Source organism: Scardinius erythrophthalmus (genome assembly GCF_964197995.2).
Source record: "Scardinius erythrophthalmus genome assembly, chromosome: 14".
In the NCBI taxonomy this organism is placed as follows: Eukaryota; Metazoa; Chordata; class Actinopteri; order Cypriniformes; family Leuciscidae; genus Scardinius; species Scardinius erythrophthalmus.
The window spans coordinates 26,795,264-26,814,448 of record NC_138234.1 but is presented as its reverse complement, the minus strand read 5'-3'; the positions used below and the strand labels follow the sequence as shown (position 1 = coordinate 26,814,448).

The following is a 19,185-nucleotide window of genomic DNA, read 5'->3' as shown; positions in this document are numbered from 1 at the left end:
GGTTCTCTTTAGGTTATAAAAATTAAACCTAAAAATAACCTACAGGGAACGTTCTGGGAAGGTTCTCTTTAGGTTATAAAAAATAAACCTAAAAATAACCTACAGGGAACGTTCTGGGAAGGTTCTCTTTAGGTTATAAAAATTAAACCTAAAAATAACCTGCAGGGAACGTTCTGGGAAGGTTCTCTTTAGGTTATTAAATAACAACCTGCAGGGAACGTTCCCAGAACGTTCTCTTTAGGTTATAAATTTAGACCTAAAAATAACCTACAGGGAACGTTCTGGGAACGTTCCCTTAATGTTATAAACATAGATCCTAAAAATAACCTACAGGGAACGTTCCCAGAACGTTCTTGTTTGGTTCCCAAAAAAATAACCAAATGGGAACCAAACGGGAACGTTAGGGGAACGTTCTGTGTTTGCTGGGTAGCAGTTGTGGAAAAGACATAACGAGAAAGGCGACATGTAGTCTGTGACGTCACCCCATAAAGTTGACTTACCCGTGGTTTTCACCAACTTCAACGATTTTGTCCTCTCCCTGAAAGAAGTCGGTGAAGTGCACCAAAGACACAGCCATGTTTAGCGGGATCCGTGAGCTAATCCGTGTGCGAGTGGTGGTGACGTTTCAAACGCGTCGAGAGTTGTAGTCCACAAAGTGCTCTCACACAAAGTCTAACCGTATCAAACTTCTACCCGCTAAATTGTATCATTCTTTACACGAAAAGTTATATAAAAAATTCACAGACAACATATGTTCACATTCATAGCACAATTCAAACGGGACCAGAAAATAATTATTTTCTCTCATTCACTTGCATTGACGATTTTTCAACTTTGAGGTCCAGCGGGGTTTTGCGGAAGGGGCGGGACTTACCAGCTCTATTGTCATAAATATCAAAAATCTAAAAGGTGTGCATCATACATGAGACCTGGGTGAACAGTGTACAGTTGGTTTTTATGACTGTAAGTCATTGTCTTAAAATGCTATTGAAGTTAGAAATGTTTATGCCAATCAGTGTTGCCAACTTAGCGCCTTTGTCGCTATTTTTAGCGACTTTTCAGACCCCGTTAGCGTCATTATTTATTTTTTTTTTTTTTTCAAAAAAGCGACTAGCGACAAATCTAGCTATTTTATGTCCATAAATAGTTCATAAATAAGTCAAAAACCATGCCAAAATGCAACATATTTATCTTAACATTGTCAAACATCCCTGAATGAAAAGGTCGGATAACAACGTGTACATGCTTGTGCTTCACATAGGGACAGTGGGCATTAAAAAAAAAAAAAAACACCGTTGCGCTGCCTGGCTAGCTGAGCTGTCAGAGCAGACAAACTGCAGGATGTTTATCGTTTCAACCATCCTTAAACAGCTTCGGACTATTTGTGATTAGTTACAATTTAGATAAGTAAGATTAAGTTAGTTAGATAAACGACTTGTAGCTTGTTACAGAAAGAGTGGAAGCTCCTTCCACACCGCTGCTGAAAACCAAACCTGTATGATCAGATCCATAACGTTAGCTTGACTCTGAAGTGGGTCGCAACACCGGACGCGCAGCTCAGCGTCGCGCCGCGCCACGTTTAGGACAACTCTCACCTGAAAATCCGTTAGCATCAGCCATTTTCTGATTTCTGTAAATAAATTTAAAACTAAATGTATATTGCAGCACGGGGTTAAGTCCGTATATACATTAACTACGATTTGAGACACATAAATGTAAATTTAATATAAAACTATGTAAATGGCGCTGTGGCGCGGCAGGATTTTGAACACGGTCCTGAGCCGTTGCTGGGCGCCGCGGACAGACGCCGCCGGTGTGTGTACTCTCATAGAGAATAATGTGTTCGAATTTAAACGACGTGGCGCTGCGCGTCCGGTGTGCGACCTTGACAGACAGCTGTTGATCAGTGACGTAGCCCAGCAAGCAATAGCCATCTTTTCAACGTCTGGGTTAAATATAGACCCGATATAGTCCGGCTATGTGTAACCCACTTTTAGCCCAAATAACATTTAATCTGGATAAATGTATTTTTTTCCAAAATAACTTGTGAGATGTATGATATTCCATCATGTAAGCAAAGTCTACCGTGATTACAAGTTGTTTGGCTTACTTTATTTTAGGCTACATGTTATAGGCTGTGCGTAGCCACGATTTAGCTCGTATTCAGACCCGGCTATGCGTAACCCACTTTTAGCCCAAATAACATTTAATCTGGATAAATGTATTTTTTTCCAAAATAACTTGTGAGATGTATGATATTCCATCATGTACACTCAAAAAAATGATTTTAGCTCTTTGTTCAATTTTATTAATTAAAATGAGCATATACAACACAACCCTTCGTAGAAATGATTCCAGCTTAATTTCATTAAATGTAATCAATGTAATTTTTAAAAAATTTGGTTTACCAATTTTTTTTTAATTGAGTCAACATGAATATTTTTCGTTCGTCTTAACCGGATGTCACTCAAAAAAAGAATTTTGGCCTCTTGTTAAAATAATTAATTACAATAAGCAAAAGTAACACGATTGTTTAATATTGTCACAACTTAATTTAAATGTGTTCAATCAACCTAATTCATTTGTGTGAAAACTACATGAATCATTGTTGTTGACATCTAACTGGGCAGTGGATCTGTAGTTCCCAGCATGCTTTGCAAGGGACTGCATTAAGTGGGTCAATTTAGGGAAAAAGTGTTATTTTATGTGTTTTTCAGTAAATGGAAAGATGTTGTTAGTTAATGTTAGTGTTTAATGTTCAGTTATGTTAGAAACTTAGAGGACTTTCTGTAATGTTTTTGAATTTTGTGGTTATCATTTTGCAGAAGAGTGGCGACTGTGTTTAGGCTGTGGGCTCAGTATTATGCTATATGTGCATTAAACCTCGTGTTCAGGCTGTGGGCACTCAGTATACACCGTGTAAACCTCGCTCACAGACCTGCACAGGTAATAATTCAATTGAACACTAGTAGTGTCTATCATTAGAAGTGACCATATAGTCAAAATAACTAAAATTATAATGTTGGTTATTTAAGGCAGGACAAAAACTAAATGTAGTTAACCTGACAAAACTTTATCTAGCAGGAATGACTAAATTAATTTAAATTCATACAACAAGATTACAACAAATTATTTCAAACTATTTCGATTTTGTTGGAAAAATGTAATTCAATTTCGTGGAAAACCTTTCCTTAATTTAATTAAGTTCGTTCAACAGATTATTTTTTTGAGTGTATGCAAAGTCTACCGTGATTACAAGTTGTTTGGTTTACTTTATTTTACATGTTATATGTGTAGGCTGTGCGTAGCCACGATTTAGCTCGTATTCAGACCCGGCTATGCGTAACCCACTTTTAGCCCAAATAACATTTAATCTGGATAAATGTATTTTTTTCCAAAATAACTTGTGAGATGTATGATATTCCATCATGTAAGCAAAGTCAGATGTGATTAGAAGTTGTTTGGTTTGCTTTATTTTACATGTTCTATGTGTAGGCTGTGCGTAGCCACGATTTAGCTCGTATTCAGACCCGGCTATTGTAGCCCACTTTTAGTCAAAACTGATTAATTGTAGTTTTTTGCCAGGCAGTGCATGAAATGGTTGATATTCCATCATGTTCGCATTGGTAATGATATCTGCAAGGTTCAATGTGACATTTTACTAAATGGTCGATCTGTAGTCACGATTTAGCTCCGAATTGGACGGGCTATGCGGTCTGCTTTAGCCCACCTGGCGAAATCAAAGCAATCTGGTCTACGTACGGCTTGGCTAGAGCCCTGATTCAGACCAGCGAGCTAGTATAAGAATATTAGTCTTAAAAATGTTTTCGCTCACACAGCTTAATGTTTGCTGTCACACATAAACATAACATTCATACACAATCTACGATATGACTGTCTATCATTTCAAATTAAATCAAATGCAATTGCATTTCTCAACCGCTAGATGGCACAATCGAAACACTACTGAGACATGACTACTGGGACTACTGGCATTGCTCGACTAGATCACTTTAGCCAGATCTCGCGATACACATTTCCTCCATTTTCAATTTTATTTTACACGAGGCAGCTGTCAGAGAGCAACGGGCGAGCAACACTCTGAAAACCTTCAAATTTCTACTTCGGTCTTGTAAGTATGCGTGTTATTTTTGTTATGTTCATTGTTTAAATTAGTTAGTTGTTATAATGTGTAGAAACCGTGACATTTTAACATTACCATTGCAGAGTACTATTTTTCTCCAACAAGTTAACGTTACTTGCACGTGTTATTGCAACTGTGTGCCCTTAATCTAAAATGTATCTAAATTCAAGGTGGTAAGCATGAAACTATGAAACTTATCATTACTATTATTTATTATTATTAAAGATACCAATATATTTTTGTTTTTAGATTGGAGTAAGAAATAATAGTTTTTGATTTAATGCAAATTTTCAAAGTATACTTTACATAAAACTTAACAGCAACATAGTGCAACATGAAAAGAAATTATAAAAAAATATTTTTTCCTTTCCAATTAATAAAAGGTAGTGGCAAACAGTAAAGTCTTTAAACTTTATTTAAAAGAATTAAAATATGCAGCATACATTCAGTTTTCAGTGAATTTGTTTCAGATATATGGTGCATAAAAACTGAATGCTGCTTCTCCATGTTTTGTTTTGACTTTTTTTTTTAATTTTGACTTATAAATTTGATATAAAAGTAGCTGGCTACTGTCCCAGATGACCTGAGGGGTCTGCTCTGGATGGTTCATAATGCATCAGAAGATTAGAAATTTACTTTGGCCTTAAAATGTTGATTAATTTAATAACCAGCTGTAGTATTTTGATATGAATTCTTTGACAGACATATAGCCAGTGTAAAAACCTCAGAACTGGAGTGATGTAATCCACTTTATTCGATTTCAAGACACTGTTTATCGCAAATTATCCAGCAATCAGTCAACAAAGTACAGCAATTGAATATACAGAACACTTGTCAATGACTACCATTAAATGTCTTGTTTCCAACATTCTTCAAAATATATATTTTTTGTGTGTGATCAACAGAAGAAAGCCATACATGTTTGGAACCAAGTGAAAGTGAGTAAATGCTTACATGATTTTTTTTTTTTTTAGTGAACTACCCCTATAAATATCTTTTTATGTTCATTAGAGTTATATGAGTAAGTGATAAAGAATGATTTATAGGGATAGTTCACTTTGAAATTAAATTTTGGTATGTTTTAGCTTATCTTAAGGGCATCCAAGATGTAGGTGTCTTTGTTTCTGCAGTAGTTTCAATTTTGATATTTTTAGGTCAAACTGTTCTTGTCTGTCAGTCATATAATGCAGGTCTATATGGTCACTACCTGAAAGAGCACGATTGTTGTCACGATTTGTTATGATTTCTCTTACATTGAGCGCGCTTTTTGACGTGCCTACATTTGTAATTAAAAAATTTTGGTCAGCAGGAAAAATTGTCTAACGAACAGTTCTGTTTAAAAATACGTACTGAAATCGAACCGAAAGCCTCGTACAGAATGGTTCAATACGTGTATCGTTACACCCCTAAAATATATGTGTGTGTGTGTGTGTATATATATATATATATATATATATATATATTAATAATTAGTGCATCACCATTATGCAGGCAAAAATGTTTAATTATTGATATTAATTTATTAATAATATTGATATAAATTATATAGTCTCAATCTATATTCCGTTAACTCTATATTGGCCAGCTCTAGTGTGCATCCTAGCAAAAGTGAATGACTGTAATTAGTTAAAAATGATTGTCAACAATGCTTTTCTTGAGCAATAATTTTTTTTCTTTTTCTCATTTGGCAGACGCAGTGATGACCAACTTTCCTTCGGCGACTGAATGGGAAATAAAAAATGCAATTTCTGGTCATTTTAAACAAGCACCAGGGAGAGCAGGGGCTGGTGGTTTTGGATATAAAGCTAATAATTCATTCTTAAAAATTTTAGTATCTTAAGTTGTTTTACATATTTTCCAATATTTTATTTGTTAATTTTTATGTTTGAATGTTGTCTAAGTTGATAATATAATTGTTCTAAATAAATCCTTTATATTCAATTAGTTTGGATGGATTTTAATTTATGAGAACCTGTTATTTTTGAGTGAAAAGAATCCTTATGCCTCATTTTGTTGTCTATTACATGTATATGTAGTGTAATTGATGACTAGTCTATTCCTGGGCTATGGTTAGACGTCTATTAGATTTTCACTGACAGCCCAAAATCAGCCTTGTTTTAGCCTAGACCCATATTGCCTGTCTATTAGACGTATATATGTAGTCGTTTAATAGCTGTCTAATTGATGACTAGTCTATTCTTGGGTTATGGTTAGACGTCTATTAGACGTATAAATATAGTCATTCAATAGCTGTCTATTCTTGGGCTATGTTTAGACGTCTATTAGATTTTCACTGACAGCCCAAAATTAGCCTTGTTTTAGCCTAGACGTCTGGGCTGTGTTTTGACGGCTATTAGACGTCTATTAGACGCAAAATTGCTTGCTGGGAGCCTACGTGACTGACAGCTCGCCGCCCACAGTATAAACAATTAAATGGTAAACGTTTTTTTAGTTAGCCTATTGAATCCTCTTTTTAAAAATATATGTTTTATGTTTTGATATTATCGTTAAATCACTGAGCAAACTCGGAGCACTTCACCGGCGGTGACTCTCTCCTCGCTTGACATCCTGAGCTCGCGCAGCATCCTGAACGTTCTAGCCTAACCGTTATATCGCACTTTGTAAAGAAACTGGGCTGGCGGATATCGCGTTTTGTGAAAAAATACATTTTGTAGTAGGCTTAAAATGTACATTTTTAAATCTTATTAATGGCAGCAATTCACACATTACAGTTTTTCTCGATTGCTTAAACACTATAACCAGGCTTTTGAACTAAAATTTCAAAACCATAACGCCATTTATCAAAAAGCACACCCATTTCACTAAACTATAAACACTATTCCCTGTTTTGACACATGAGTCAGATTTGTTGAACTGTCACTGCAAAACTCTACACACAAATCCCTTCATTTCTCATTGCTTAGACCATGTTGTCATTTAGAAAGCACTAGCATTCAATATTGTTCACTCAAGTCAGCACATTTTCAGCTCAGTTAGCACACAATTACCCAAGTGGAAACACTAAGAGTCAAAATTTAACACACATCAATCAGAACCTTCAATAGATAGACAAAAGGGCCCAAATCAGTTTATTGCGTTTTAGAACAATGGATCCAGAAAGACATGAAGGAAGAGGGATAAGAATGAGGAGGCAAGGACAAGAAGACAAGCAGTCTCAGATGAAATTCAAGCCACTCTAGTTGCCCATGTCTTTATCAATGGTATGACTATGAGGGAGGCTGGGCTACGAGTAAGGCCAAATTTGAGTCGCTTTACCGTCACCTCGAGAACCTTCAGGGAGGTGTGGTGGCAAACAAAATTCTATAACTGAATAAGAGACAAACATTTCCAATAGTCTTTGATGAGGTTTATTTTCTTGCAAGAAAAGGCCAGCAGTCATACAGTCAGACAGTGTGGCTGCAGAGTGTGACAGTGAAGGGAGGGCATCCTTTCTCCTTTATAGTCTTGACTCCCAGAATGTTATCTTTCTAGGTATTTCAACCATATGTGGAACATTCTTAGACGTGTCCATCATATTGTATCCTTGAGTGGAGGCCCTCCTGTTACGTCCCAACACTCTTTACCATTCCAATACAATTCGAATTCCATATTAGAATATGGATTGTGTGTGCTCTTTTACTGTCATATGTTGGTCACACACATCTTACTGTAAGTAAATATAAAAAAAAAAATTAGAGGAGAGAGTAAAAAAAAAAGAGTAAAAAAAAGAGTAAAACAGAAAAAAAAAAGTTTTTGTGTGTGTGTGTTTTCTGTGTATGAATAAAAATGTGACAATGTATCCACTGGTTGTGTCTTTTGTGTTCATCATGTGAAAAGGTTTGTGAGAGGGGGAACCACAAGCAACATAACTTAGCAGTTTTGGAAATGTTGTTTTGAATTTATTGCACCAGTGTGTTAGACTATGTTGTAGTGTGTGTGATTTTGAGGGCTTGTGTGTCCTGTCTGAGGGCAAAGTTTGGTTTTTCAGCAAGAGTGAATGGTTTTGAGTGTAGAGCTTCATTTTGACCTGAAAATAGGATGTTTGGGGAATTGGGTGAGACGTTATGGATTTGTGTTTATAGTTTTGAGAATACGAGGCATAGTTTCAAGAAATGTGTTTAAGCAATCGAGAAAAACTGTAAGGTACATCTGAACAGTGATTTCCAATAATAAAATCCAAATGTCAAAAAATGGCGTTTATCGCGTTTTGCAACCGAACTCTTCATATGTTAGTGTTTTGAATAATTATTTGATTTTGAAACATGTTTGCAGTGTTTTGGTAGACATAGTGTATTGTGTTAGTGTATTATTGTATTTTGAAAATTAGTTTTGGAGTTTAGTTTATAATGTGTGATTTTGAGCATGAAATTAACCGTTTTGCTAATTGTGTGTTTTAGGTGTGTTGGTGCGTTAAGAGTTTAGGAAAATTGTTAAATGTATTGCAAAATCTGTCATAGCGATTGTAAAAAACTGTAACCAACACAGTCCTCAATGATCAGACACTATTGCAGCCAGTTTCACACTGCTGTGATAAATGAAAAACACATTTGTAAAAAAATGAATTTTAGGAAATAGCATGTGCTAGATTTATGGCCAGACATTGTTATGTAAGGGATAATTTAGATGAAAAAAAAAAAAAATAGTGACAAACCCACAACATTCTTCATGATTAGTTTGAGATTACCAAGCACTGCACAACACTGATGATGCTGACTGAATATTTCAAGTATTTATTTCAATACTTACAGTATTTCTTACCATAATCAGTTACAGTAATCAACCAACAATGAAATCAATGAAACAAAAAATCTGTTGACAAATAAAAATTACTGCATGAAGTACATACACTTTGACTCTGAAGAAAAACTACTGTAAAAGCAACAAGAATACTGTAACTATTCATCATCTCTCAGTCTGGCTGGAACAGGCCATAAGTTTTCATCCACATCACAGGCTTTGTCTTCATTGGCAAGGCACCGTTGGAAGAATCGCCTCGTGTGACGAATCCACCCCTGCACAGAAGCTGCTTCGATATGATCACAGGCCTGCTCCATGGCCTGAATGAGGGGCAAACGGTCATAGGGCCGCAGGTCGTATACCTTCCACCGCCATGCTGAAAAAAACTTTTCTATTGGATTCAGGAAGGGGGAGTATGGGGGAAGGTATAAGACTTCAAATTCAGGGTGCTCATGGAACCAGTTCTGGACCAGAGCAGCCCTATGGAATGAGACATTGTCCCAAACGACAATGTACCGCATCTGGTCCACTTGGTTTAATGCTGTGACAATCTTGTGCAATCTGTCAAGAAATGCAAGTATTAGATTTGCATTATCGGGTCCCAGATTTGCATGGTGGTGGAGGACCCCATTTTGTGTAATAGCAGCGCAAAGGGTGATGTTACCTCCTTCTCCTCTTCCTCTACCTAGGCCTCTTCCTCTACCTCCTTCTCCTCTTCCTCTACCTGGGCCTCTTCCTCTATCTCCTTCTCCTCCACCTCTACCTAGACCTCCTCCTCTACCTCCTTCTTCTCTTCCTCTACCTCCTTCTCCTCTTCTTCTAGGCCTCCTCCTCTTACCTCCTTCTTCTCTTCCTCTACCTCCTTCATCTCCTCTTTGAGCTCCCCCTCTCATTCTCATTCTCATTCTCATTCTTCTTCTTCTTCTTCTTCTTCTTCTTCTTCTTCTTCTTCTTCTTCTTCTTCTTCTTCTTCTTCTTCTTCTTCCATCTTTGTTGAAGACAGGTGAACTCACCTGCTGCCTTTTATAGCACACCTGAGTGCTGCGTTTTAAAATTAGCACATGTGTGCTTCCACACCTGGTGGATGTGATTATCCAATTCGTTCATTAGTGTGGTCATTGGCAATCCGGGGCTTTGTAATGACAAGGAAGTAACCTCACAATCCTTATCTGTGTCTAAGGTGTGAAAATGTGTGCAGAGTTTTACAAATCTCTGTGTGTAATGTTTTGCAAAAAGGGTGAAGCAGACATTGTGTGTAATGTTGTGCATATCTGTGGAGGTGTTTTGCTCATTGGAGTAGAATTTTGCAAATTGTGTGGAAATTTTTATTTTAGTGTGTAAACAATCATAAAAAACTGTAAAAAACAAATCACACTAGACTAAATGGGGAGTAATACTAAATACCACAACATGTAATACATACTACTACTGTATATAATTTGTCCCGTTTTTGTCTCCTTTATCTCTTTCAACACAAGAAGCACAAAGGGGATTCAGTGGATCCTGAAGACTCCCTGCACTGACGCTGTACCCTCACCTTCAGTTTCAGCTCCTTGGATTTTGCAAGACTTTCCTTGCTCCTTATTTTTAATAAACATTAAACTTCCCAGTGTTTGTCTTTGTGAAAATGTGCTAGTAGTTTACTGAGAGTATACTTCAAAGTTGCTACAAGTATTAAAATGGTAAACTACTAGTATACCCATAAGTTCACTTGCAGTACAAATGAGAAACATAATTATGAACTAGTTGTGCACTTAAAGTTTACTACTGTTACACTTATACATATACTTTGATATACTAAAAGTGGGCCAATTTAGTCCCAAGCAGTATGAAAATAGTACACTTACAAGTTTACTCCTAGTACATATTGACATTAGTATACTTACTACATAATGTATATTTAAAAATATATTTGAACATTACTTAAGTATACTTTATAAAATGAACTTTAAGTATACTTTTTCGTAAGGGCAGTCTCAGATGAAATTCAAGCCACTCTAGTTGCCCATGTCTTTGTCAATGGTATGACTATGAGGGAGGCTGGGCTACGAGTAAGGCCAAATTTGAGTCGCTTTACCGTCGCCTCGAGAACCTTCAGGGAGGTGTGGTGGCAAACAAAATTCTATAACTGAATAAGAGACAAACATTTCCAATAGTCTTTGATGAGGTGTATTTTCTTGCAAGAAAAGGCCAGCAATCGTACAGTCACACAGAGTGGCTGCAGAGTCAGGATAAAACTGAAGCTCAATGGCCAAAATGACAAATTTTGTTAGCAAAACGCTCTAACACTCGCAAAACATTAAAAACATGCAACATAAGCAAATATTTCCATCAAACACCACAACTTGTGGTCAAATTAATTTATTCTTTCAATCAATCATTACACAATGGACAACAAAATACAGCCATCAATATGAAATATGATACTTTACAAACTCAAATGGATACTGAAAAAAAGCTACCAAAGGAAACTTATGGGTGGAAATACCTTTAAAAAGAAGAAGGATATATATATTTTATCTTTCACATTTAGTCCATTCGTTCTTGACGATTATGCCACAGGTTCTCATCAACATTGCAGTGAATGTTTTCCCTTGCAATGCACCGAGGGAAATACCTCCTTGGCAATAGGTGCAGAGGACTGAGTATCCATCCCTGGCAGTCCTCTGTGCCTATTGCCAGGCAACCAGCATTCATTGCTTCCAGGAGGAGCATCTGCTCATATGGCCAGTGATCATACACCTTCCACCTCCAAGCAGAGAAGAACTCCTTGATTGGGTTCAGAAAAGGCGAGTATGCAGGGAGGAATTGCATCATAATACGAGGCTGTGCTGCAAACCATTCATTCACAAGGCGAGAGTGGTGGAAAGCCTCATTGTCCCAAATTATGACATAGTCATGCCAAGCCTCAACAGCCCTCTCTCTTCGGGTGGAATCAGTATTTCTTTCAATGCATCAAGCGCCCCTTCAGCTTCAAGCTCCATTATTCGCTAAGAAAAAGAGCAAATTCATAAAGCAAATTATTCCAGTCGCATGTAACTATGGTAAACAAGGTATTACAATAAAAAATCTGTACCTGCACATACTGGAATCGTGCCTCCTTTACCATGTCAGAGTTTCTTTGAAATGGAACTTTGTACAGCTGCTTCATTCTGACATGGTTTCGTTTAAGGACTCAATCTATAGTTGCCAAACTCACACTGTTTATGTGTCTAAATGCTCCCTGATCTGCAGTTACTGTTGTCTGGATTTCACGCAGTCTGATTGCATTGTTTGTCACTACCATATCTACAATGGCAGACTCCTGTTCAATACTACTGTAAATATCTTTCCTTTGCCACCAGTGAGTGGTAATGTGTGGATTCTATAAAGTAAAAGAAAAAAGCATGTCAAAATTGACATTACTGTATAACAGTCACATAAATGGGATTGATAAAACATCTGCATTACTGTAGACACAGTTTGTTCTGCTAACAGGGCAATACAGAAAAGCTAGTAAATACAGTAAAGTGTGGAAAATGTGTGAAACAAATGAAAAAGTGTTAAAACATTTGCAAGAGAGGTCTTCTGCTGTGCTAATAATGTGATGATGAAGATCAAGTGGATCCCAGTTTCATTTAGTGTGTTTTAGCAAATGAGAAAAACTGTAAATCCCAGAAATATTCTGTACTGTTAAAACTTTGTCTTAGGTGGAAAATCCAGAATTTTTTCCAATTTTCCAATTATCCAGAACCGATTTGCAGCGGGAAGCACTGGACTCCAACACCATCAGTGTTATTTTTTTTTTTGTGAGATGGCAATTGATTTACTTAACATTCAGTCAGGTGGTGATAATGTTACAATGTGGAATGTGATGTTAACACAGTTACACACTCAGTTGCCAGTTGATACTGTATCTAGGAAACAAATGCAGTTGCTAACTATGCTGAAACACTGATCACATTTACAGTTTTTTTTAATCGCTAACAAGCGCTTACCCATACTTCAGATACTTTTTCTAAACTCTTAACACAGACTCACACCTACAAAACACAATTGGCCAAATGGTTAATTGTGTCTTCTCAAAAACACATTTTGTTAAATATATACTAACTCTTCATTTCAAAACAGAACACATGTTTCTCTGCGCACACACTAACTTTACCAAAACACTGGAAATCTGACTCAAAATTAAATAATTCTGTCAAAGAATAACACTTGTTTTCACTTCACAAGGTTCATGCACTCAATCAAAGTACACCAGGTTTCAAAATCCTGGCTATTGTTGACATTACTAAAACTGCATAGACTTTTATGTTTTGGTTTTACAGGTATTTGCATGCAAAACGTGAAATTCACCATTTTACACTAAATTTCTTGGTTGGGAACTGTATGTCCACATGTACAGTACAGTCACATTCATAAGCATTCCAGTAAAAAGCAAATCAGTTTTTATTCCTTTACTGTTTACTACAGGAGGTACAGTAGAAACACGGTTTGATAGAACAGAAAAAGTTTTACAGTATTGCTTACAGTGAACAAAATATCCATGAAACACACAAGAGCATTCTGAACAAAAAAACAACAGCAAAAAAAACATAAAATTACTGTATCTAATCTCTGCGATCTTCAGGGTTAGGCCACATGTTTTCATCAAGATCACATCTGATATCATCCAAGGCGATGCACCTGGGATAAAACTGCTTGGTATGTCGGATCCACCCTTGGAGCCAGCATCCATGACTTCAAGGAGGGACATCTGGTCATGTGGCTGATGGTCATAAACCTTCCACCTCCACATTACATTTTGTCCAGGTCGACGCCTTTTGGACAGATTGAATCCTGCCTTATCTATGTATATGAATTCATGAGGGGCCTGGTTGGCCTCCAATTCCATAACTCTCAAAACAAAGTTTATGTAAATCATGTCATTTACTGTATACCATACTGTACTGTAACCTATTGCTGTGTAGGTTACCTACTTGCAAAGTGCAAAGCTTATAGAACTGGACATTGAATTGAATATACTACACTATACCTGGACATATTGTCGTTGTAGCTCCTTGACTCTCTCACTGATATATTGTTTTTGAACTGATATCATTGCAGAAGCAGAGGTTTTTATAAACTTTCATATTGTGAAATATTAGTACAATTTGAAATAACTGATTTCTGTTTAAAAATATGTATGTCATGTAATAAATTGTGTAAAATGTAATTTATTCCTGTGATGAAAAGCTGAATTTTCAGCATCATTACTCCAGGAAGAAAAGCTTGTTTCTTCATGACATTGTTCAAAAGCAACAAATTTAGCTAAAATCATGAAATTTACAAAAATGGTAAGGTTTCATGTAAATGGTAAATAAATAAATGCAGTCCATACTGTATCTAAGGTTTGGAATATTGTTTTTGCTATTGTGGGATGTTGTGTGTTAACATTTGTAAATACTACAAAAACAATCCATAATTTTGTTGGGAGGTATAGCTTGTCTGTTAAGAAAATGTAAGCATTATGGAAATGTGTTCACTGACTGCATATTGTGTGAAAATGACAAGAAATGTGTGAATGGTATGGCCACAAAAGACCGATGCTGTGCTAATTGTGTTTAGAGTTTTGAAAATGTGAACACTGGCTGGACAAACGCTTGTTAGCGACTGAAAAAAACTGTAATAGCTAAACTTAAAGGGATAGTTCACCCAAAAATGAAAATTCTGTCATCATTTACTCTCCCTCAAGTTGTTCCAAACCTGTATGACTTTCTTTCTTCTGCTGAACACAAAAGAAGATATTTTGAAGAAAGTCGGTAACCAAACGACTGATGGACCCCATTGACTTCCATAGTAGGAAAAAAAAAATACTATGGATGTCAATGGGGGCCAGCAACTGTTTAATTACCAACCTTCTTTAAAATATCTTCTTTTGTGTTTAGCAGAAGAAAGGAAATCATACAGGTTTGGAACAACTTGAGGGAGAGTAAATGATGACAGAATTTTCATTTTTGGGTGAACTATCTCTTTAAACAAAGTGTCTATCCTTCTACCCCCAGACGCAGTGTTGAATAAATTTCCACAGGCCACCAAGGGACAACTGGGGACAGCTGTCAACTAAAAATAGCTGAACTCAGATTTAAAATTAAACAAATAAAAATGTAAAAAATTAATTGAAAATGTGTTGTTTATTTGTGAAAATGTTAACTTTTTAAATTTCAAAATATATTTCAAATGAAACAATTTGCAAAAGTTAAAACATATATGAACATATATGTTGTTAGTAAATATTGACATATAAATATATTCACATATTTAACTAAAATATATTTTCAAAAAAATAAAAAATATATTTACATATATTTAACTAAAATATATTTATTGGGCCAATTTCGAATATTTGCATATATTCCAAAAATATATTTCAAAATATATTCTGAAAATATATTTCAAATATTATTTTGTGTATAGGACTGGTGCAATAAATTCAAAACAACATTACCGAAACTGGTAAGTTATGTTGCTTGTGGTTCCCCCCCTCACAAACCTTTTCACATGATGAACACAAAAGACACAACCAATGGATACATTGGCACATTTTTATTTATTGTACTACACAGTACAACACACACACACACACACACACACACACACACACACACACACACACACACACACACACACACACACACACACAACAAAACAAAACAATTTTTTCCCGTTTTACTTTTTCTCCTCTAAAACAATTGTTATATTTACTTACAGTAAGATGTGTGTGACCATCATATGACAGTAAAAGAGCACACACAAACCTTATTCTAATATGTAATTGTATTGGAATGGTAAAGAGTATTGGTCGTGACAGGAGGGCCTCCACTCAAGGAGACAATATGATGAACACGTCTAAGAATGTTCCACATATGGTTGAAATCCCATCAATTGCCTAGAAAGATAACATTCTGGGAGTCAAGACTATAAAGGAGAAAGGATGCCCTCCCTTCACTGTCACACTCTGCAGACACTCTGTGTGACTGTACGACTGCTGGCCTTTTCTTGCAAGAAAATACATCTCATCAAAGACTATTGGAAATGTTTGTCTCTTATTCCAGTGATAGAATTTTGTTTGCCACCACTCCTCCCTGAAGGTTCTCAAGGTGACGGTAAAGCGACTCAAATTTGGCCTTACTCGTAGCCCAGCCCCCCTTATAGTCATACCATTGATAAAGACATGGGCAACTAGAGTGGCTTGAATTTCATCTGAGACTGCTTGTCTTCTTGCCCTTGCCCTTCGTACTCCTCCTTCCTTATCCCTCCTCGATCTCTTCCTTCATGTCTTTCTGGATCCATTGTTCCAAAACTCAATAAACTTTTATCTATCTATTGGGATCTGATTGGTGTGTGATCAATTTTGACTCTTATGTTTCCAGTTGGGTAATTGTGTGCTAAATGAGCTGAAGCTGTGCTGACTTGAGTGAACAATATTGAATGCTACTGCTTTATACATGACAACATGGTGTAGGCAATGAGAAATAAAGGGATTTGTGTCTAGAGTTTTGCAGTGACAGTTCAACAAATCTGACTCATGTGTCAAAACAGGGATTAGTGTTTATAGTTTAGTGAAATGGGTGTGCTTTTTGATAAATGGCGTTATGGTTTCAAAATTTTAGTTCAAAAGCCTGGTTATAGTGTTTAAGCAATCGAGAAAACTGTAAAGATTTTAATCCCTCCACAATGCTCGCCCTATTGACTTCCATTGTAAGTGCATTACTGTGCATTGTAGACAATGTAGACAATTGTAAAATGTAGACAATCAACATATTAAAAAAAACAAAAACTTGAATCTCTATTTTTCATTTTTGTTTGTTTCTGATCATATTCTTTTTATCTGGAACTCTTTACGTCCTTCCAGACATCCATTATCTGCTGTGGGGATCCCACAACTATTGAAATGATCCTGAGAAAATCTTCTCGATTATATTGTCCCATATAGATTCTAAACTGTGAAGGGTCTGGGGGGGATGAGGGTGCAATGCCCAAATGTTTCAGACAAGCGCCCACATATGCGTCTTCAATGTTGAAGGCCTTTACTTCTTTGGAAATTTCCACAATTTTTTCTGGCAGGTCATTAGAGAAGACATATCCTGTTCCCAGCAGGTAAGTGGGGTATTTCGGTTCGGAGTACAGCTCCTCTGACACGTACCATTTTGAGTTTTTGTTTCTGACAACGGGCCGGTCCCACAACACCACTCCAGTGATGTAGTTCTGCCTGGGTGTGTTGGGTGCCAATAGGAGAGTCATCAGGTTTTCCACGTTTAAGTACATGTCAGTATCGATCTTCATAGCATAAGTCGCTTGAGGGCAACGAGTGGCCAACCAGTCCATAATCACCATGGTCTTTATGGTCAAAGTTGCTCTGCAGTAAGTCTCTGTGTTGTCGGCTCTCTTCCTCCAGTTGCTGTTGAGCTTTTTCCGAGTCGGATCCTCCAGTCAAACCCACCAAGAACAGAGTCATCACTGCTTTTCCCTGGACTGTGCTCTCACTCCCCCACGTGCTCCGGATGGCGTTACGAGCTTCTACCTGATGGGGCGCCACAGGGACCATCAAGACCAGGAACGGATCCCACTGACTGCATTTATCGGGTTCGTCCAGGGTGAAATGATAGTTGAGTGGATGAGCTACATGATAATGCAGTGAAACACGTTTGGTCACAGTGGGTGCGGCAGTGGCTGTTGTTTGTGTAGCTGTATTTTGATTGTCATTGCCAGAATGACCACAAGCCATTATATAATAGGAGCGTATCTGATTTACAACACCATCAAACCCAGTTTCAGGAGGCATAGAAGGCTTGACAGAGAAATGGTAGATGTAAAGGAGGGCAGAAAATGATAATGCCATTGTAAGCAGGAGAATGAGCTCTCTTTTAATCCGAGTCAGATTGTGTCTAAGAAAGAAAAAGAAACAGAAAATATTTTCCATGAAAGACCAAATCAGCATGGAATCATGTCATGATTATAATCATAATATGTACTTAATGTATTTATTTGGAAATTATAAAGTATAACTTCATACTTTATGACTTCAGAATTCTGAACTAGCTACACACTTGTGGGTCATTCCGTGTCAAATCAACCAAACTTCGGAAACTTCCCCAGCTCAATTTTTTGATTTTGTTAAAAAAATGTCTGCACTAAGACAAACATAAATAGTGATGAAAGCTAAAATATTAAATGTCACAGATGTATATTTACTGAGTAATCCACTATTTTGTAGAGGGTGTTTTAAATGATGGTTGATGGTTCAATCCCAGAGATTTGGAGATCTTAATGCGGCTCCGAGAGTAAATTAGTAAATTATACACAATTTCAGTGGCCAAAAAACAAATGTGGGTTTGAATGCAGCTGACACATTTTCTTTTGATATCAAATTAATATCTTAAGAACAAATAATGTTGAAACTAGAAATGCATCTTGTGTTTTTCTATCAGCTCAACTGCATAGAACATAGTGCCATAAACATTTCTTTTCCAAAGTTGTCAAGCCTGTAACTGTAAAAGTATTAAAAATATCTTAATATCCTTCAGCATTCTCATTCTTTTTGAAATCTTCATTTTCAAGGTCCTTGAGTTGAGCTGACACAGAATGACCCTTGTAATATATTATAATCTTGAATGTTTTATTTTGAGGTTTACATTATAATTCATTGTCATAATAATATTACATCTGTATCACAATCATATACATTCTGCTTTCAAAGAGCAATGTACTTAAAGCAAGAATGCAATGTATGCATGATATCGGTTCATTAAAAATGTCAAAACTTGAACTCGTTATCTTTACAAAATAAAATGTAATAATAGCAGTAATTATAAAATGACTTCCAAAACCATTTTTGAAGTAAACCGAGTTAACTCAAAGCATTTTTCATGACAACTCCATCTAATGAATGTGTGATTGTTCAACATTCAGTTTGGTTGCACCGATACTAAAGTAATAAATATATAAATATAAATAAATATTCTGCATTAAAAGCATAATTTAATGATAAAAATAATAATACAAATGATCATAGGAGTGAACTTACCTCTTCCATTCTGTTTTTCTCACCATGGTTATTTCATGGGCTACCAAATACTGTACCTGACAACTTTCATGGAATACCTGATCAGACAGGTCTTTAGTTAACAAAATATTTGTATTTTGAGATGCAAAGTAACGCTGAGCAATTAATCTAACCGCAGGTGGTTTGCTGTAATTCTAAGATAATAACCAAAAGACCAATCACAAGGAAGATTTATAGGAAGACATTTACTTTACCAACACATCCTAATTATCTCTTT

At 36.3% G+C, this 19,185-nt stretch overlaps 1 pseudogene across 1 annotated transcript; it reads right to left on the bottom strand.

Moving 5' to 3' along the window:
* Positions 1-16,729: 16,729 nt before the first annotated feature.
* LOC308702202 (beta-1,3-galactosyltransferase 2-like) lies at positions 16,730-17,744 on the bottom strand (annotated as a pseudogene). Its single transcript has one exon. The product of its transcript is annotated as a beta-1,3-galactosyltransferase 2-like (transcript).
* Positions 17,745-19,185: the final 1,441 nt, after the last annotated feature.